Below are 22,044 nucleotides of genomic sequence, written 5' to 3'. Positions count from 1 at the left end.
TCGTGATCCCATCATTCATGAGATTGAGCCCTGAGTCGGACTCCATGCTGTCAGAGTGAAGCATGCTTGGGATTCTCTCTGCCTCTCCTATGCTCATGCTCTCTCTCTAAACAGATAAATGAACATTTATAAATAAATAATTAAATAAATAAAATCTACCATTTTATAATTATTAGCCTTTTGTTCCCTTTCTCCCCTTTGAAGAAACACAGTCTATGCAAGGTATATCTATTACATGTTTCCCATGCTACTGCTTTAAACACATGTACAGATGCTGTGTCACGTCTAAGTCTATTCAAGGTATCACCAGTTGTTCTCAGATCCTCTTTATGTTATATTTTGTTGTTTGCACTATCCTGATAGTCCGTTAGTACTCTCAGGGACTTTCGCAATGTCTTTCAAGGTATGTGACTCAGACTATATACAGTATTAAAAATGAATCCAAGTCTAGAAATGGACTATTGCCATGGTTGGTATGGAAACTTTATTTCATTGATGAGGTCAAAAAACACGTAACATTTTTAAGCAGTCATTTCATATTACTGTCTCAAAACAAGGTTGTAGTTCACTGCATTAGTTATCTGTTGCCACATAAAAATTACCTCAAAACTTAGTGGCTGAATGGGGCCCCTGGCTGGCTCAGTTGGTGGAGCATACAACTCTCGATCTCAGGGTTGAAAGTTTAAGCCCCATTTTGAGTGTTGTAAGATTATTTAAAAATAAAACCTTAAAAAAAAAAAAAAAAAAAACAACTTAGTGGCCGAAGATAACAACGTTTATTATCTTAATTTCTGTGGCTCAGGAGTTTGAGAGTAGCTTAACTGGTAGTTTTGGTGCAATGTCTCTCATGAGATTACAGTTAAAAATCTCAGGTAGGACTAAAATCCTCTGAAAATTTGGCTGGGGCTGGAGGATCTGCTTGTGAGATGGCTCGCTTATATGGCAGTGAAGTTCACGAGGGCTCAGTTCCTTACCACATGGAGCTATCTGTCCTTAGGGTCAGATGCTTGAGGGTCCTCATGACATGATATGACATGATATCTGACTTCCCCAGAGTGAGTGATCCAAGAGAGAGCAAGGCAGAAGTTACAGTATCTTTTATGTTCTAGTCTTGAAAGCTACCTTGTCATTTTCATGATATACTAATGATTACACAGGTTAGCCCTACCCAGTGTGGGAGGGGACTACACAGAGGCATGAATGTCAGGAAGCAAGGATTATTTGGAGGTTATATCAGAGGCTGACACTAGAGTCCATCTTCTATCCCCCAAAGACTAAACTCCTTTTCACAGGTAAATTATACTGTCACCTTCTCAAGTCCACCAAAAGTCTCATCCCATCATAGCATCATCTCAAAGTCTAGAATCTTGTCAACCAGGCCCAGATGTGGATGAGGCTTTCTGGGTGTGGTTCCTTGAGCATAGCTCTTTGCAAACAGTTCCTTGATCTAAAGAGCTGTGTACTAAAGAAATAAGATATCTGCCTCCCCCCAGCCCCCGCCACTCCCTGCGGACACACACTCAACATACAGTGGTGAGGAAGGAATAGGATAACCACTCTAGATGTTCCTGTTCAAAGGGGGGGAAATGAGGAATACAGGAATCACTGGTCCATAGTAATTCTGTAGTCCAGCTAGGCAAATATTAGAAGTTCCTTCGCTAGAACTTACTCCTATTGCTTCCTGGGAATAATTTTCCATGATTCTTGAATCTGACATTTAGGCTTTTGGTTCTGCCTTCTGGGTCAATTTATTTTTTTATGAAAGGTAGCCTAGGTTTGTAGCTGTGTAATTTTCTGAGTCTGGCTTCTGTCCATAGTTTTCAGGTCCAAATCTTTTTTTTTTTTTTTTCCTTTTATTCTATCTGTCTTCTTTTCAGTCCAAGGTGCTAATGTTTCTAACAATTAAATACTTTTAAAATTTTTGTGAGTCTCCTATGAATCTTCCTGGCGCTTACTCGATTATCAAAAGCCACACCTGCAGATGTATTTGAGATAGCCCTTCTCTACTTAGGGTTTCTGCTGAGATTACTGAAGGACTGAGATCACTGAGATTTCTAGGGACTTAATCTAGAAGCCCTCGTGTCTGACTGGATGGCTGTCTTGAGGCATAACCTTAGATCTTTCTAAGATCTTAGCAAAGAATTTTACAACCTTACCCTCAATTTTTCCACAATTGCCTGGAAATGCCTGGACTTGATCTTTGCTCAGAAACCATTTCTTTGGGGGTGTCTGGATGGCTCAGTTGGAAGAGCAGTCAACCTTGATCTCCAAGTCATGAGTTCAAGTCCCATTTTGGGTGTAGCAATTACTTAAGTAAATTAAAACAAATAAACAGGAAGGAGAAGGAGAAGGAGAAGAAGAAGAAGAAGAAGAAGAAGAAGAAGAAGAAGAAGAAGAAGATGATTTCGTTTTAGCAGTTTCCCATCTTGAGAAGCTGGCAATTTCCAAGACTAACAAGTCTTGGCTATTTTTATTGTTGTTATTATTATTATTATTATTATTATTATTATTATTATTATTTTGCTTAACAGCCCTGCCTTTAGCTTTTCCCTCTCATTACTCATATTTGATTATAAACAGCAAGAAGAAATCAAGCAGCACCTTGAACACTGTGATTGAAAATTCCTTAACTAGGTCATCCAATGTGTTAGATATATTTTCTAGTTCCCACATCACTTCAGGTGACAGTGTTACTTAACTTTCTGCCACTATATTAAAACTATCCTTGTTTTCTAGCCTTGGAAGACACATATCATCATTTCCACAAATATCCTGTTAGCTATGTAGGTTAATTTTATTCATTGTGGGAGAGGACTGCAAGAAGATGGCAATTATAGGAGCCTAGAATCATTGGGTTCATCATGAAGGCCGGCTACTGCATCCACTAAAATCTTTGATAATTTAATTTTTAGGAGTTTCTATTAAGCCAGCTTCATCCATTTTGGCATTTATTGATTTAAAAAAATTTTTTAACATTTATTTATTATTGAGAGATAGACACAGAGTGTGAGCAGGGGAGGGGCAGAGAGAGAGGGAGACACAAAATCGGAAGCAGGCTCCAGGCTCTGAGCTGTCAGCACAGAGCCTGACATGGGGCTCAAACTCACAAGCTGCGAGATCATGACCTGAGCTGAAGTCGGTCGCTTAACCAACTGAGCCATCCAGGCGCCCCTACATTTATTGATTTTCTAATCCAAAAATTACCTATATCTATCATTAAGCTCCAACTGTAGTTTCAATTCTGTATTCCAACCTTTTCAGATCTTTTTTGAATTTTAATTCTGCCATATCAACATTCCACAGCTTTGAATTATTGATAAGTATGATAGATTATGGAATTTTAAAGATGTAATTCACTGATAAAAATGTTACTAAGCATGTCTCTAGGCCTATTTATATGTTCAGTTGATAAAATAAGTACACATATCTTCACCTGCACCGTTATAGAAATGACACATACATTTAATTCATTTTCTGTCAAATATAAATAGGGTCCATTTTTTCCTGTGCAGTATGCTAAACAGTGGGCAGCTCCAACTTTATCAGGAGTTCTAATATATTTTGAAAGATTGACCAATTAGGCAAAATCCTCAAGAAGTGAGAACTGAGGAGTACAATGTTTTAAATTCTCTAGTTTGAAAACCTGAAAAATATAAGTGATTTGCTAGCTTACTGTGCACAAATTATCAACCTTTGGCAAAATTATGAGGTATGATAAATTCATTATCCTTTCCTCACTAAACTCCTTAAGAACAGAAACAATGTATTTGTAATTTTTTTCTCCCACTGGACTTAGCATAATGCTCCAAGCTCATAGATCCTTAACAAATACTTTTTAACTGGTGAATTAGTTAATAAATAATTAACAGATCATGAATTCCCCTCTCCAAAATTTCTTGCTACGCAGTTCCTCTTGCCTGTACCAACTACCCTACTGAAGTCCTCCCTCAATGTTCCAAGATGAGAATCTTTTTCAATCTCCCTCTATTCAATCAAAATTTAACTATTTTTGGTAAGGAAGAAGTTGAACTATCTAAAAAATTTATGGACTTTTTGTTGTCAATGTCTGAATCCATTTTAGGGCATCTAATAATGTGGATTTTCTGATACAGTTGACAAATAAATAAAAAGTTTTGAGCAAGCTTTTGACTGCCTTACAACCATGATAGATGGCTATCAATTCACCTTTTCAGTAAGATCAATCTTGGTTGAATATGTCAACTGTTGAATTCCTCTACCAGGAAAATCTGTTCTTCCTAATTTTGAGATTCCAAAACTGTATTTCTCACTATGTGCCTTACCATGATTCCTTTTCTTCTTCTCCTAACTTAGGAAACTGTTCTTTATTTTTTTATATATATATATGAAATTTATTGTCAAATTGGTTTCCATACAACACCCAGTGCTCATCCCAAAAGGTGCCCTCCTCAATACCCATCACCCACCCTCCCCTCCCTCCCACCCCCCATCAACCCTCAGTTTGTTCTCAGTTTTTAAGAGTCTCTTATGCTTTGGCTCTCTCCCACTCTAACCTCTTTTTTTTTTTTTTTTTTCCTTCCCCTCCTCCATGGGTTTCTGTTAAGTTTCTCAGGATCCACATAAGAGTGAAAACATATGGTATCTGTCTTTCTCTGTATGGCTTATTTCACTTAGCATCACACTCTCCAGTTCCATCCACGTTGCTACAAAGGGCCATATTTCATTCTTTCTCATTGCCATGTAGTACTCCATTGTGTATATAAACCACAATTTCTTTATCCATTCATCAGTTGATGGACATTTAGGCTCTTTCCATAATTTGGCTATTGTTGAGAATGCTGCTATAAACACTGTGGTACAAGTGCCCCTATGCATCAGTACTCCTGTATCCCTTGGGTAAATTCCTAGCAGTTCTATTGCTGGGTCATAGGGTAGGTCTATTTTTAATTTTCTGAGGAACCTCCACACTGCTTAGGAAACTGTTCTTTAAATGAATAGCATTTCCCTATTTCTGCTAATGGGCTCATCATTCAGTCAATCACATAAACTCAAAAACTTTAAGTTTGTTGAATTTGTCCTTTCCCTTATCCCTCTCATCCAAAGTAGTCTTGTGGCTAGCTTTCTCAACTCTACCTTTTCCTTTATCTCTACATACCCCAGTTTAAACCTTTTAGTTCTTCTTGCAGTGTGGGTAGATATTAACTTACTAAAGCACAGCATCTATCCATTCGTTACTCTGCTCAAAAACCTCACTCCCATCTACTCAGTGCCTACACAATTAACTCCAAACTTCTGAGTCTAATTTTCAATGTCCTACACATTCTAGCTAAAATTTAGCTTTCCATGCAACAGGGATGTCCACTCTCACCGCTGTTTTTTAACATAGTGTTGGAAGTGCTAGCATCAGCAATCAGACAACAAAAGGAAATCAAAGGCATCAAAATTGGCAAATATGAAGTCAAGCTTTCATTTTTTGCAGATGACATGATATTATACATGGAAAATCCGATAGACTCCACCAAAAGTCTGCTAGAACTGATACATGAATTCAGCAAAGTTGCAGGATACAAAATCAATGTACAGAAATCAGTTGCATTCTTATACACTAACAATGAAGCAACAGAAAGACAAAGAAACTGATCCCATTCACAATTGCACCAAGAAGCATAAAATACCTAGGAATAAGTCTAACCAAAGATGTAAAAGATCTGTATGCTGAAAACTATGGAAAGCTTATGAAGGAAATTGAAGAAGGTATAAAGAAATGGAAAAACATTCCGTGCTCATGGATTGGAAGAATAAATATTGTCAAAATGTCAATACTACCCAAAGCTATCTACACATTCAATGCAATCCCAATCAAAATTGCACCAGCATGCTTCTCGAAACTAGAACAAGCAATCCTAAAATTCATATGGAACCACAAAAGGCCCCGAATAGCCAAAGTAATTTTGAAGAAGAAGACCAAAGCAGGAGGCATCACAATCCCAGACTTTAGCCTCTACTACAAAGCTGTCATCATCAAGACAGCATGGTATTGGCACAAAAACAGACACATAGACCAATGGAATAGAATAGAAACCCCAGAACTAGACCCACAAACGTATGGCCAACTCATCTTTGACAAAGCAGGAAAGAACATCCAATGGAAAAAAGACAGTCTCTTTAACAAATGGTGCTGGGAGAACTGGACAGCAACATGCAGAAAGTTGAAACTAGACCACTTTCTCACACCATTCACAAAAATAAACTCAAAATGGATAAAGGACCTGAATGTGAGACAGGAGACCATCAAAACCTTAGAGGAGAAAGCAGGAAAAGACCTCTCTGACCTCAGCCGTAGCAATTTCTTACTCGACACATCCCTAAAGGCAAGGGAATTAAAATAAAAAATGAACTACTGGGACCTTATGAAGATAAAAATCTTCTGCACCGCAAAGGAAACAACCAACAAAAGTAAAAGGCAACCAACGGAATGGGAAAGATATTTGCAAATGACATATCGGACAAAGGGCTTGTATCCAAAATCTATAAAGAGCTCACCAAACTCCACACCCAAAAAACAAATAACCCAGTGAAGAAATGGGTAGAAAACATGAATAGACACTTCTCTAAAGAAGACATCCGGATGGCCAACAGGCACATGAAAAGATGCTCAACGTCGCTCCTCATCAGGGAAATACAAATCAAAACCACACTCAGATATCACCTCACGCCAGTCAGGGTGGCCAAAATGAACAAATCAGGAGACTATAGATGCTGGAGAGGATGTGGAGAAACGGGAACCCTCTTGCACTGTTGGTGGGACTGCAAACTGGTGCAGCCACTCTGGAAAACAGTGTGGAGGTTCCTCAGAAAATTAAAAATAGACCTACCCTATGACCCAGCAGTAGCACTGCTAGGAATTTACCCAAGGGATACAGGAGTACTGATGCATAAGGGTCCTTGTACCCCAGTGTTTATAGCAGCACTCTCAACAATAGCCAAATTATGGAAAGAGCCTAAATGTCCATCAACTGATGAATGGATAAAGAAATTGTGGCTTATATACACAATGGAGTACTACGTAGCAATGAGAAAGAATGAAATATGGCCCTTTGTAACAACATGGATGGAACTGGAGAGTGTTATGCTAAGTGAAATAAGCCATACAGAGAAAGACAGATACCATATGCTTTCACTCTTATGTGGATCCTGAGAAACTTAACAGAAACCCATGGGGGAGGGGAAGGAAAAAAAAAAAAAGAGGTTAGAGTGGGAGAGAGCCAAAGCATAAGAGACTGTTGAGAACTGAGAGCAAACTGAGGGTTGATGGGGGGTGGGAGGGAGGGGAGGGTGGGTGATGGGTATTGAGGAGGGCACCTTTTGGGATGAGCACTGGGTGTTGTATGGAAACCAATTTGACAATAAATTTCATATATTAAAAAAATAAATAAAATAAAATTTAGCTTTCCAGTCTTACTTCCTTTACTTTGACACAGTAGATTATTCTGTCCACTAAACTCATCACAGATCTACCATTAAATCTCTACTGCACTTTTTCCTGTACCTGAAATGCTCTCCCCTCACTTCTGTAAAGCTTTGCCCATCTTTCAAAACAAAAATCAGAAGATATCTCAGACTTGATGCTTCAATCCTCCCAGCCAGAAGTATTCTCACTCTTTTCTGAAAGTCTGAGGTACTTTGTACCACTCCTAAGGTACCTACTGAATTCTAAGTTAGGTTTCAGTTATATGCTTACATAATTTATCTCTTCTCACATGTTTTCAGCTCCCTGAGAGCATAGGTTATATCATTCCATGTGTAGTATTTAGCAAATCTACTTTTGTTAGACGTGGTTGTTCCTGAGTTGGAACCATCATGGAATGAGCTGGTAAGTAGTATACATTGATTTGGGGTGGTGAATAAGAAAACAGTATAGTATGGTCAAGAGAAAAACCTTTAGAAATCAAATGATACCAGATTTAAACTTGGTTTTACCAGTTTCTAGGTACATGATTTACAGCAAATCAACTAATCTCTTGGCATCTCAGTTTCTTTATCTGTAAGGTGGAAATGAATGCCGATCTCATAGAGTTGTCATCATTCCCAAGGTGTTGAGTATAATGCACTTATCTTAATAAATAATTATTACCTTCCTATCTTCTATTGTGTTTGAAGAAGTGTTTGATAACTTTTTATTAAATAAATGAACTATTTAGAACACAAGAACATTATGAATTGTAATTTAAATATGCATATATATTTAATAATTAAGAAAAACATTAGAAGGGTATAGAAGACAGGATAAAAAATGGAAGAACAAAGGAAGAAATCAAGATAGTACTTTTTTAAAATGAACAAGAAAAAGATTAATTTTTGATACAGACTTACAGTCTTAACTCTACAGAATACACTGAGAATTTCTTACAATTTTCTAATGGGAAAAACCTAATTATTTATTTTTAATTATAGTAGTTCACATCTTAAATTACATATAAAAATGTTTAATACTGTAGCTTATGGGAGGCCCAGCCAGGCTCCAGATTCTCAGCCACTGGGGAGTTTCTGTGCCAGACCACCCACTACGAAAGTGAAAAGTTGGTACCTTTGCCAGTGTGGAAATTTCTTCAGAAAAGAGCTCTAAACTGTTGTAACCATTTTCCCCCAGGAAGAACAAGGTGGGGTGAAAACACATGAGAAATTACTGGACAAGCACTAATTGTCCAAGTTTCAAAGTAATAATCAAATGTGGAATTAATGCCTTTAGCATCACAGCTCTCCCAAACTTAAGTCTGTTTATATAGATTTGGACTGACTTGTTTCAGTCAGTTTCTTTGGAGGAAACAAATGTATAGAAATAAAGCTAGAATTTCAAGGCAAGTCACACTATTTAGTTATAGTTGATTTGGGTTTTTGTTCATTTTTTATAATCTTTCTCAAAATGTCTTTAGAAACAAATCAAATAGTAGTACTGTGATACCATTTACATTTGAAATCTTGTTTTAAGTTTCTTGGGATAGCCTTTCACTATGAAAGCGAAAGAGACATCCAAATAATGGTTAAACCTGGCGGAGGTTTAGAAAGGTGAACAGAATGAGAGTCTTTGCTCATAACTTTTTCTTTCTGGAAAAAGTAATATTTGACATCTTTTACCTTTAAAGGTATTATCTCATCTATAATTAGGAACAGTATGAAAAATCTAGTTTCTTGGACTAATGCAGAACAGATGTTTGTAAAAGTGCCTGAAATATAATAGACTTTCAATAAATATTATCGTGTTGGCAAAAAAACTTAACGTGTGTGTGTGTGTGTGTGTGTGTGTGTGTGTGTGTGTGTGTGTACCCAACTCTCCTTCACCACTTCAATACTTTACAGGCAGTGTTAGCAGAGGGCACTAGAAGATGAGAGTTTTCTTCTTACACTGATGCCTCTGAGGATCCCCCAAAACCATCTTAAATCATGGTTCCAAAACACTTTCTTCTGCTCTCCTCAAGGAAGAAGACATTTATGGGGGTGGGAAAAGGGACACTCTATTGAAGCAAGAATTCTTTTGGCTGCAAGTAACAGAAACCCAATTTTAGATGGGCAAAACAGGAAGTAAATACTGACCTGAGTACCAAAATCTCAGGAAGGGCACGGACCTCAAGGAACAAGCAACAGGGACTCTAGACAGGCTAGACTCTCTCTCCATCCAGCTGTCATCTGTGCTTCTCTCTGTGTCAGCTTTCTGTCTTACCAGAGACCGCAACATTCTGCCCTTGAGAACCTCGCTTTTGATATCTCTTTATGAAAGGACTACTTCTTTCTAAATCCCACTTGAAAACTCCCAGAGAGGGACCAAAGGGCTGGCCTAGGTCGTATGCCTCCTCTTGTGAAGAGAGAGACCATTTCTATAATTGGCAGCCTCCACTAGAACAATACAGTTTAAGTAAAGAAAAGAGCATTTCCTCCAAAAAGAAGACACTTCTGCCTCCAGAAGGAGAGCAGTGCTGGGCAGACAAAAGAAATATTCTTAAATTATACTTTTAAAACTCAGAATCTTATTTATTAAATATGAAGTAAAATATCATTTTCAGTTGCTTCTTATTTTCTGTAAGTTTATTTTTCTGTCTCAGAGTGTTTATCTCATATTTCTTCTAACTCAAATGTTTTTGTTAAACAGCATCACTAAGTCCTATCCTTTCCCTCCTTCAAATCTGTGCTTAAGATTCCCCTCCATGGACTTCTGGTAAAATTTTGTCACATCAAGTGGTGTCTGGGTAGCTCAGTTGGTTAAGCGTCCCACTCTTGGTTTAGGCTGGGGTCATAATCTCACAGTTTGTGGGTTTGAGCCCTGCATCGGGCTCTATGCTGGCAGCATGGAGCCAACTTGAGATTCTGTCTCCCTCTTTCGCTGCCCCTCCCCCACTTGTGCTGCCTCTGTTTCTCTCAAAACAAATAAATAAACTTAAAAAAATTGGTAGATCAAATAGTTTTATCTCTATTTCCCCCCCAAATGCTATTAAAATGGTAGGGTGGGGGGAGAGAGAGAACCCTTAAGTGCAAAGAAGTGGGAGGACTATAATAGATAAAAAGTGACAGAAAAACAAACAAACAAACAAAAATTTTAAAAAAAAGTGACAAACTTTTGGAAGATAGCAAGTCCGTATGTAGTGGATTAGTTACATATTGCAATGTAACAAATTACTCAAAATTTAACTTGTTGAAACAACAAATATTTATTTCACTCAGTTTTGAGGGTCAGGAATCTCGGAGCAGCTCAGACTTGGGGTGAAGTTAGTGACCAGGGCTGCAGTCATCTAGAGAGTTGGAGAATCCACTTCCAAGCTCACATACATGGCTGTTGGCAGGAGGCTTCAGTTTCTCACTGTAAAGAAACACTTCATGCTTGTGAAATACTAACTACAAAGAGAGGAGATGTAATAATACAATAGAGAAGCTAGCTGATGTCACCTAAACCAAATAAGCAATGTAACATCATGAAATTATGTTTAAGCAGGCATTGTGTGCCTAAGAACACAGCATCACTTCTGTGATATTTCTGAATATCATAGAAGATATGTAATTGGAATCTAATCACAGGAAAATATCACACACACACACACACACACACGCACACACACACACACCCTAAACTGAAAAACATTCTACAAAGTAACTGACCTATAATCTTCAAAAGTGTTAAGTTCATGGAAGTGTGTTATATGCTTTTTTACAGGTATGTGAGCATACAGGAGGGGCACCTTGACCTAATCCAATGCCAAGATGTCAGGGAAGCCTTTTCCAGGGATATCTAAGCTGATACCTAGAGTTAGCATTGAAAGGGACAATGGAGGGTGAGGAGAGGCAAGAAAGGAGGAAGCAGGTCATAACGTACAAGATGAAGGAAAAATAATTTCATCATATGCCAACTGATGTGGTGTGTGTGTGTGTGTGTGTGTGTGTAAATTCTTTCTTTAATATTAGCAAGAGTTTGCTCCGTTTCCTATCATATCTAAAATGTCATAGTTCAAGGGAACCTGGCTGACTCAGTCAGTAGAACATGCAACTCTTGATGTTGGGATATGAGTTCAATCCCCATATTGGAGGTAGAGATTACTTTAAAAATAATAATAATAGGGGAATCTGGGTGGCTCAGTCAGTTGAGCATCTGACTGTCTCAGGTCATGATCTCATGATTTGTGAATTCGAGCCCCGTGTTGGGCTCTTTGCTGACAGCTCAGAGTCTGGAGCCTGCTTCACATTCTGTGTCTCCCTCTCTGTCTTTCCCTCCCCTGCTCACACTCTGTGTCAATCTCAAATATAAATAAAGAATTTAAAAAAAAATTAAAAATAATAAAATCTCACACTTCAAAATAGCTTAAGAGGTTATACCTATTGCTTTAGTCTGAGAAACGTGCCTTGAGACACACACAGAAGAGTAGAATAACTTTACCTTAATGGTCTCAGTTACTATAATCATCATTTTTTTCAAACACTGATCATTTCATAAACTAACTAGGCAACATTATTTTCATAGCACTCTTAATAATTAAATTTCCTTAATCTGTATGTCTTTTATGAATGACATTTTCTAATGAACATCAACAGAAAGTGGTACAGAAGACAGAATTATTTTACAGTGGCCATTTGTTTAGATTGGCCTGATTTGTCAGACTGTGCCTGGTTTGAGTCCTACTCTAGGCCTGGTCCTGCCACTCACTGGCCAGGCATCCTGAAGCAAGTCACTTCTGAGCATCAGTTTCCTCATCTGACAAATAAAAACATAACAGTATCTATTTTATAGGATTGTTATGAGAACTGATTGAGATAATATGTGAAAAACGCTTAGCGCAGTGCATAGCTCCTAGAAATATTCAATAACTCAGATCTTTTGCATCACCCTATAGTTACATTTAGAAAAGATTATATATAAAATCAGGTCAAAATATAATGGAAAAAATATATTTAAAGTACTGTGAGAATAATATTGGCCCATTGTTTCTTGAGTGTATAGATCATTTTTTTAATTGATGATTAGAGTGCCTGAACCAATCAAAGGTAATTTGCCTATCACATCGTATAGTTTCCCAGTCATCTTCCCCCTTGATTTTTTGAATCTTCAGCCATCTAGTCTAGAGTGTTCTTCTAAAGAACAGCAGGGTAGGGACGTAGAGATGGTGGTTTTGAAAGCCATATAGGCACCGTAAAACTCACCTTAGTGTAACTCTCTGCCATTTCAGCCTCCCCATTTATATATTTGTTTGTTCATATGTATGTTTGTTTGCTTTTTTTTAGTATAATAAGGTAAAACATTTTTTTCTTGTATGTAACAAGAATTATTAAATGCTTCATACTTGTCTCATCAAAGGTAATGCCAATCTTCCTACTGTTCTGGTGAAATGTATTTATTGTTTATGATAGCAGTTGGCAAGTGGGAGTGGATAGGGTAAGTGATCTAGGGAATATTTTGCCACCAATAAATTAATCAAAAATATTGGAGGTTTGTGGGGGCAACAATTAGCAGAAATAAAAATAACTGTGGTTTGTTTGGTCTATGACGTTAGTGAGAGTCTGATTGGGTTAATACTTTTTTGTTGTTCTGGGGTTGACTAACAGTTTAACTTAATCTCTCAAGTTCCTTATCTCTAACTATAAAAATGAAAAAAAGAACTTTGTCTATTGTATATTGTGAAGCACTATGTTCTACTATTTATTATAAAGAGTGAAATTGTTAAGTGCGTTAAATAATTGTGAAGATTGGAGATCATAATATCTTAACTAGTAACATGATTCTATTTCCTGACATTATAATCTGGATACATCTGTCATCTATGTGCCCCCCTCCGCCAACCACCACATACACATCTCCTTAGTGTCTCCCTCACCACACACATTCTCCATACTATTTATTAAGAAACATTAAAATTTTTCCAGTATCTTACAAGCCCTGACTATCATCCTAAAAATGATGAATGATTTGATTCATTATCCTAAAAATGCTCTGATGTAATAAAAATGATAGTAGTGATGATAAAAAAAAACATCAAGATGAAATTTCTACTATGGAATTCTTTCACATATCTGATTTGTTGAGACAAAATTAGAAATGAATTAGAGTTGGGGTGCCTTGGTGGCTCGGTTGGCTAAGCGCCGACTTCAGCTCAGGTCATGATCTCATGGTTCATGAGTTCAAGCCCCACGTTGGGCTCTGTGCTGACAGCTCAGAGCCTGGAGCCTGCTTCAGATTCTGTGTCTCCCTCTCTCTCTGACCCTCTGCAGCTCACGCTCTCTCACTCTCTCTCTCAAAAATAAACATTAAAAAAGAAAAAAATGAATTAGAAATAATCTGAGATTTAATTCATGCTATTTTTATAGATTTTAATCTTTGAACTTTAATTTTTGTGAACAAAAGTTTTAATTCTACCAATTGATCAGTAGGCATTTATTGAACACCTACTACTTAGCAAGTATTGTTCCAGGCTCCCACAAAAAGCTTAAAAGAAAATAAGTCCCAAATCTCAACTCCTAGTAATACATCCCACATGGTAATTGACAAAGGAGTAATCTAGAGGTTTAAGGTATGGGAACACTAAGTGCCCAGAAATGAAATTTAAAAATTAAAAAGGAAGAGAATTGTGAGATTTAGAATTATCTCTAAAAGAGATGTTGGAAGAAGTTACAAAGGAAAAGGAATCAAAGAAGGATGGTAATGGGACAAATCTTCTATGGAGAAAGACAACGTTCTATTAAGTTCTAATCTGAAAATGGAGGATGACAATGAAGGTGCTTTCCAACCATAAAAGGCAGGAAAATCACCAAAAAAATACTGCTGAGCCAATAACAATAGGATATAGTACAAGAAAAACAAGTACCTTTATATGAAAAGATGCAGAAAGAAACTCATGTTAGCACATAAACTCCACACCGAACTGTATCTTTGCTCTTTTAGAACACATAATTTTGAGAACGTGTCCAAGCCTACAGGTGGTGGTTTCAGGCAGAAGAGGAGCTTCCAAGTTGAGAGTAGTAAACTGAACTGAGATTTACCACCTTGCTGGTCATAATGCCAAGGGTGATGCTTCCTGGGATTAAAGGAGTGTGTTCACTGACCCTTCCAGGATATCCAGTCTTCAATGTAGCTTTGTAAAAGAATGTTCGCAGTCCCTCTGTTGCTATGAAAAGACATATTCCAATGTTGCATGTTTTACTTATTGGCCCTGACACCTTTATTGTTCATACAAGCACTCTATATTTACGAATACAAATAGTTTACAAGCAGGCTATTGATTGGATAAAACAACTTTTCATATCTGGAGTTGTAAACACTACAATCTAAAGCCTTGATTCAAAAGAGGAGACAGGTAGAGGATAACCCCAAGAGCAGCCAGAATTCTGGAGACAGCCAACTGAGGTGGAAAAGAGCAAAAGGAGAAGGAGGAAATGAGGGTGACAGAAAATAAAGAGAAGGTAAAGACAAGGGCTGTGAAGAGAGAGACATAAGCTTCTCCTGTCCATAAAGTTGTGTGGATAGCTCTTCCTCTCTGGTCTCTGACGAGGCATTGCATGTGAATGCAGAGTCCAGCAGAGACTTGGGGCTCCCAGGCTGCTGCAGCCACGGTGGCCTCATCTTTCCACCTCCACGGTGGCACCCCACCCAGATTCCTTTCTTGTCAAACTTGTTTCCAATCACCCAAGCCCTCTCGTCTATGACCTCTTGGTCAAACTGTCTGTTACCCAGGACACAAATAGATTGAGAGTGTCAGATAACATGGTAATTTGATGGGGGAGAAGACAGTTTGAGTGAACACTGCAATACTCTCTATCTTATCCCTTTCCCCAGCTACCTGCACCTTTAAATGTCCTTTTTCCACCTATGTTTCTCTGTGTCTGTAAGTCACTGTGGGCCAACTGAGTGTGACTCATCTCTCTTTTTATTTCTTTGCCTAGATGTGTTCATTCCCTCTGGGGAGCTAACTGGTAGAACAGTTGAGTCCATTCTGTTTTTCTTGGAGAAGTGGGGTAGCACACAGTTGGGTGATGACAATCTGGGGTTGTGTTGCTCTTTGGGAATCACATAGAATACTGTGTGTGTCAGGCAGAGCACTGACATTACATGAAGTGAGGAACATTCTGTAATTACATCTTACACTCAAAGTCATTTCTCCTGGAACTAATATCCAACTAATACAAATATATGGTATTCATCACATGCTTGATGCCTGCTGAGTCTCTGAAATCTTGTTCCCTGAATGTCACTGTTGTCGGTCTCTACCTTCTGCCAGAAATTCTCACAATTGCTGTACAGGCTATAAACACACTAGAGAAGGGGTAGTTTTTTAAGAAGCTAAAGCATGACCATGAGAGTAATGGCATGATGCACAGCTCACACCAAATATGCACACCACCACAGCCACTTTCTCACACCCCTAAGTACAAAGATTTGGGTGAATGCTCTCAGTAAAAATTACGCGGCTTCAATGAACAGGTTAGAGATAGACTCCAAGGTGTGGGTAAGAAGTAGGGGGTGTTACCTGTTAAAGAAATCTTTACTCAGAGGTTATTATGGGCCAGGCACCACATTTTGAGTAAAGCAGCTACTATGGATAGAAATAAACCAATCATCTTAAGAAGTACAATTACTCTGCAGGTTGATTGGCAACTCCTGAAAGCTTTCTATAACATTACAGCTTTCTCTTGCTAGCACCTAACTTTATCTCTTTTCTTGAATGGGCGAGAGGGGAATGGAGAGGTTAGACAGAGGGAGCGAGAGATACACAAACGGAATCACCTTTCTATTCAGGGATTTACCAAGCACCACGGGTTGCTAATGATTCCAGGTGAGGGCATAAGAACTGAGGACGTGCGCTCTCTTGAACTCTTTCCCCGCTGTTATCTTTTCATAAATTCTGTGTATTTGACTGGGCAAGTGGGTTTAGTCAGTACTTACATTAAAAAAAAAAAAAAAAAAATCAGAATCGGAAACAGGCAGGGCCCAGGCGAGGGGGGATGGGAGTGCGACCTGAGCCTGGGATTTCAGCAGGACAGCTGGCCGGGGCAAGCGCACGGGCTCAGCCTCCCGGCCAGACCCCCCCACCCCCCACCCCCGCCCCTTGCGCCGCCCACCGTGCACCTCCCCTCAGGCTCCAACCTGGGCTTGCACAGCTCCCGCTCCACTCTCTACCCGCCCAGCCTGCCTCTCAGGGTCCATCGGGAGCGCCAGGGCTGGCGGCCGATTCCCAGAGTCGACCGACCAGCCTGGGTTCTCGACCCTGTGGGCAGCGTCCCCTCCTAGAACCTCAGGTACTCCCACTAACTTTGCTAAGACAGGAAAGGCTGCTCCAGACCTGTGTACCTCAAGTGTAAAAGGAAAGGAAATTCGCTTGCGTTAGAAAGCTTAAACATCAGGCCACTCAAGGAGAACGGCAGGTTCGATAACCCCCATTCTCCCCGCCTCCACCCACCCTCAGCCGCGGGCGGCTCAACGGTCCCTAGGAAGTGGATGCCAGAAGGGTCTGTGCATTGGGCCGGGGACGTAGCCGGGCAGCTCCAGGCGCGGAGCTCTCTATAGGTCCTCGCTCCCAGGATCGGATAGATGATTCATTTTTATATGTAACGTTTTACCCCACTCTATAGCTCCGGCTGGTTAATGTTCAACCCTAGGGCTTCGAAAGGCAGCTCTAGGGAGGCAGGCAGGAATGACCCACTCAAGGTATATGGCCGCTCGGGAATGAAGGCACAGAAGCCCAAGAGCGGGTGAGGAGAGAAGTGGCGGGGGTGCGGGAGGGGTCGCTGCTCCGGCCTGGGCCTCCTTAGACCTCCTCTGAGACTTCAGAGCAACCAGCGGGTCCGCGACCGAGGCGCAGCAGGCGTCCCCGAGGCGCAGCCAAGAGGCTGAGCTCTGGCTGGGCCCCGACCGCCCACGACGCCGCTGCTGGGGCCGGGAGCGGCGCGTGCGGGGGCGACGAGCGCGCGGACGCCAGGGCGGGCACTTTGCCCCAGAAGGACCCCGGGGGCGAGTCTGTGCTGCCCCAGCGTCCGGGCTTCGACGCTCGCCAGCCTGCGGCTGCCGGTTGGGGACGCCGGAGGGAGGTGGGTGCGCGGCGGCAGTTGAGGATTAGATTCCGTTTTGTTGTCCCAGGGGACGTGCAAACACTAGTGCGGCGACACGAAAGGGATCCCCGGAGGTGCGTAGGTTGCCTTCTGGGCCGCCACTTCTCCGGGTGCCTCTGAAAATATCGTCAGGGTAATGCGAGGCAGCACGACTTGCCATCGCCCTTTTCCCCTTGTTGCAGGGCCAAAAATAATTAAAAAAAATAAAAAAAGAACATTAAGATAAAGCAGCTGTTCTGGTCAATAGAAGGCGGTAGGACACGGCTGTCCCCGATCCACAGTTCAGGCGCTTCAGTGAGGCCCAAGGCGAAGCTACCCTTGGGGGCAAGTTCAGGTAGAGCAGCGGCACCTAGGGTCCTTCTGAGAGTTGGGCCACGTGGCTCCCGCGGAATCCATGGGTCCAGAAAGTCCTGGTCAGATGTCCAGACTGCCATCCCTTGGAGCTCAGAGGTGGACCGGGCAGAGGTGGGGGGGGGGGGGGAGGGGTGCTGCACGGGAAAAGGAGGTTCCGAGCTGGGGAGGGGAGCTTCATGCCGTGGAGCAGCAGCCTAGAATTCCGCAGGCGGGATTTTTTTTTTTTTTTCTGTCAAAGAAACAAACAAGACCCTGCCTCATCAGATAAGAGTGGCTCCTAAGATTTCACGGATTTTAAGCGAGGGGTGGAGACGCTAAGGTTAGTAGAACACTGCGAATGAACATCGCCCGAGGCCCGCAGAAGAAGGGTTTTAATTTCCTTTTTTTTTTTTTTATTGGTTTGTTTGATATTATAATTATTTTCTAGCAAAGTGACCTGTCATCTGTAGCCTTGGGCTCTGGCCGGCAAAGCCCCTTCCTCGGCACTGGGGATGGCCTGCAGGGTCTCTACCTCTGTCCACATCAGCGTCCCCTACCCTCCCACTACCCGGTGCCCGCACACTTCCTGGTGAAATCAGTCAGATATACTCGTCCGTAACCAAACGCAAGCAGCCGCGTTAAGTGACGGCAGAGAAGGCCCCGCTAGTCCATCCCGGAGGACAGAGAAAGATACCATCAAACTTCAACTGGGTTCAGCAGCCCCACCCCGAAACCCAGAGAAGCGGAGTTGAGGGGGTTGTTGACACAAGCCGAACGGGGAAAGAGTCCAAGAAGTGGGTTGCCACTAGTCTGGGATCCACGTCACATTGCATGTGCTGCCCCACTGCCTTCTCCGCTGAGGCAGTTCTAGGTCCCATCTCCCCAGAGGGACGAGGATAGAGGTTCCTGCCCAGGACCGCGTGCCAGGGGGTCCCGCGCTGCCCTGCCGCAAACTGTCTCAGAAGACAGAGAGGCCTTGCTTCTTCTGGACAGAGGAAGCATTGGTAGAGAGTCCTGGGGCTCTAAGGAAACCACCCCAACCAAGCCTTAGCCTTGCTTAGTATATGAGGTCCCAGCATCGGCGGACCATTTTCTAAGTTGATAGAACAGGAAAAAGGCAAGGACAAAAAACTTTAGAATGGGTAAAGAAAACAGGAGAGAGAGAAGATGGGGGGGGGGGGGGAGAAAGAGACAGGGCAAGGTTGGGGTGGGGGACACTTTAAACATTTTTGCAGGAAGAACAGGAGAACTAGGTCTGGAAAGATCCATCAAAGTCAGAGGGTGCAGACACACACCCGGCTCAGGGAGGACCAAATCAATGAGTCTCAACTTCTCTTAGCCCTTCAGAGAGAGGAAAAAAAATGCAACCCCCCACACAACCTTCCAAAACCAAACAACTTTACCATACATCCATTAAATTTTTTTTAAAATGTTTTTATAAAGAGGAATTTAGATAGTTCTTTTAGTCACTTTTTTTGGCTAGGTAACTTAAGCCTCAACTATCTCCTGTTTTCCACAATTGCCACTGAACTGTTCATACGTTGTTACAACAGAAGTAGCAATGATTTTTTAAAGGCAATTAACTAGAATTAAATACATCTTTAATGGTATATTTTATGTTTTCCAGGCCTTCTCTAATCTTCAAACAAAATCTAAAATCAACATTTACATAAAATGCATAAAATACTCAGAAGTGAATGGAGTTATGCATCCCAAACACAGCAAATTCTGGATTCTAGCTTTCTAAACAGAAAGTTAACAATGAGAAGGCCTCCCTTCGTGGGGGGTGGGGGTGGGGGGATTGGGAAGCAGGATGATAAACTTTTAAGATGAGAGTCAAATGTTCCTGCTTTAGTCTGCTAAAACCTGAAAAGGAAAATTAGTTATGTATCTAAAATCAGGTTTCTACTTAACCCATTATTATTTTTTAAAAATCTCTTCCTCAATTATCACTTTCTCAAGTTCAGTTAAAATGCAATTGTCAGATTAGGGACGCTGGGGGAGGAAGGATAGTTTTTAAAAATTCCTTCTGAAAATCTGCTACAACAAATTTCTCCCGTTTACTTCAAGACCTCTCCTCTCTCAATCAGCCATGTCTCTTGCTTTCCCCCTGTGCTTAGATTAACTGCTGCTTGCCGGGGGGTTTATAAATCAATCAATAGGGACTCTATATTCATAAAGGCCTCTGGTCTGATTACACCCTCTCCCTTTTTTCTCCCCCTCCCTAAAAAATTTACATCGGCTAGCCTGGGACTCCCAAAGTTGCCTGCGTCGACGGAGAGCGGCGGGCGGGAGGCTGGCCAGCCCCGGCGACGGCGGCGAAGGCGCCCGTGGATTAGGATGTGGATTGCAGGACAGACCTTTGTTTGGTCACATTCGCGACGCGGGGTGGGGGTGGGGGTGAGGGTGGGGGGGTGGGGGTGGGGGTGAGGTTATCCTCCTTGGACAACGCGCCAGGTTTTTATAGACTCTCCTTAAAAGAGTTCGCTGCTTTTCACAGGGTTAATTTATGGGGCTTTCGAGGAATACTGCGACTTTTAAGATGCTCTTCATTTTTTTCTCATTATTTTTTGTTGTTGTTACACTCCTAAAGGCACTCCCGGGTTTCAGCACCTCGCGGGACAGGGGTGGGGGGTGGAAGAAAGAGCAGGGCCGGGAGGGCGAAGGGGAGGATTTACCTACAAATCAAGACGCCCACACGGCTCAGGTTGCCCAACATAGTTTTTAAAATTAAATTTCTAACCAAGTTACGGGCAGTAAAACTCAGATTGAGGACCTGGAAGGAAGTTGAGACAAACGTGGGGCACATACACCTTTTCCTAGGTCTCCGCCAGTCTGAATTCGCTACTAGGAGAATGAAGAGTTTGAGGCCTCAGGAATTTTAAAAGTTTAAAAACCGAGGGCAGGCGGGAGAAAGGGTTAGAGTAACAGGTGAGGGGTGGTTGTTTGGGGGAGGGGGGAGGGGAAAGCCCCGAGACCGCGAACTATCAGTGTGGGGTTCCTGCCCCAAGCACCCCCGCCCCAGCCTCTGGGCGCGCAGAGGGCTTAGGCCTGCGAGGCCTGGGCTCCTGGGGGCCAGACCTCCGGCTCGCCATCTTTGGTCCCTAGCGGAGGCTGGTGGTGTTCATGCTATAGATTACCTTAAAGGTTCCTTTAAGCGCTTTAATACACAACTAGCTCAGAAATCATTAAGAGACCTAGAGAAGGAGAAAAAAGACCCTCACACTCACCGGTAATAAGTGTTGACATGCAGCAAAAATCGATTGAGTGGAACCGAGGTGGTGGCAGTAGCGGTGGCTGAAGGGGGGACCCGCGTGGGAGCGGGAGGGGCGAGAGGACCGACTCCACTGGCTCAGGAACTAGGCTTTTCTCACTTGAAGGGAAAAAGAGGTGCAGAAAAAGGTTGGCGGGCGAGCGGGGATGGGTGTGGGGAAGAAGGGGGGGGTGAGGAGGGTAATTCTTCTTTCTGGAAGTCCAGGGAAAGGAGCTGAGGTGGGAAAAAGGGCTTCTCCTCAGTCCCGAGTCTCCGCCCCCAAGCCCGCACCACTCAAGTTGGGGATGAGACAACTCTTCCCAAACCTCGACTTCCATTTTTGTTTTTTGCAGACTGATTGATTTCCTCGAAATAGAGTTCTATTTCAGCCAGCAAACTAGGCCCAGGTCCGCCTCCTCTATCCCGCTCTCCCAAGTCACTCTTAGACCTGCAGGAGACGCAAGTCCTCCCAGCAGGTCTCGTTAGCGTTTCCAGCCCCCATCCCCAAATCCCCTCTCCCAGTCCCCTCCTCCCCCTCCCCCGTCGCCCCTCCCCCCATACCGGGCGGAGCTCGGGGAGGCCCGGACCGCTGGGCTCGGCGGCTCCAGAAGCCAAAGTCCGCCCGTGGGGACCGTTTTCCTCTCCACTGCTCTCAAGTGAACAACAAGGACGGAGGTGACCCTCGGCCAAAGGGCTTTTATCTGCCCCCCACTGCCGCGTGATCCCTCCGTAGGTTAGAGGCAGAGCTTAAAAAAGAAAGAAGAAAGAAAGTTAATGTGCATTGAGCACTGATCTTAAACCGGGGACATTATCTGCGATCTCTTTAAGTGGCAGCAGCAGTCCTATGCAGAACAAAGACTCACTGTCCGAGGCTCAAAAGCTTATAGGTAAAGTTTCAGTTAGAT

General features: G+C 42.0%; 1 long non-coding RNA gene across 1 annotated transcript; it reads right to left on the bottom strand.

Annotated features, from left to right (window-relative positions):
- Positions 1-10,654: 10,654 nt before the first annotated feature.
- LOC147581818 (uncharacterized) lies at positions 10,655-21,857 on the bottom strand. The gene is made up of 3 exons (XR_015250291.1): positions 21,701-21,857; positions 21,117-21,259; positions 10,655-10,828 (listed from the first exon to the last, which is right to left on the bottom strand). It is a non-coding gene; the product is annotated as an uncharacterized LOC147581818 (long non-coding RNA).
- Positions 21,858-22,044: the final 187 nt, after the last annotated feature.

This window comes from Puma concolor, chromosome B1 (assembly GCF_028749965.1).
Source record: "Puma concolor isolate L17-30 chromosome B1, mPumCon1.1.hap2, whole genome shotgun sequence".
Taxonomy (NCBI): Eukaryota; Metazoa; Chordata; class Mammalia; order Carnivora; family Felidae; genus Puma; species Puma concolor.
The sequence above is the reverse complement of the archived record's forward strand: the minus strand, read 5'-3'. Positions and strand labels throughout refer to the sequence as shown.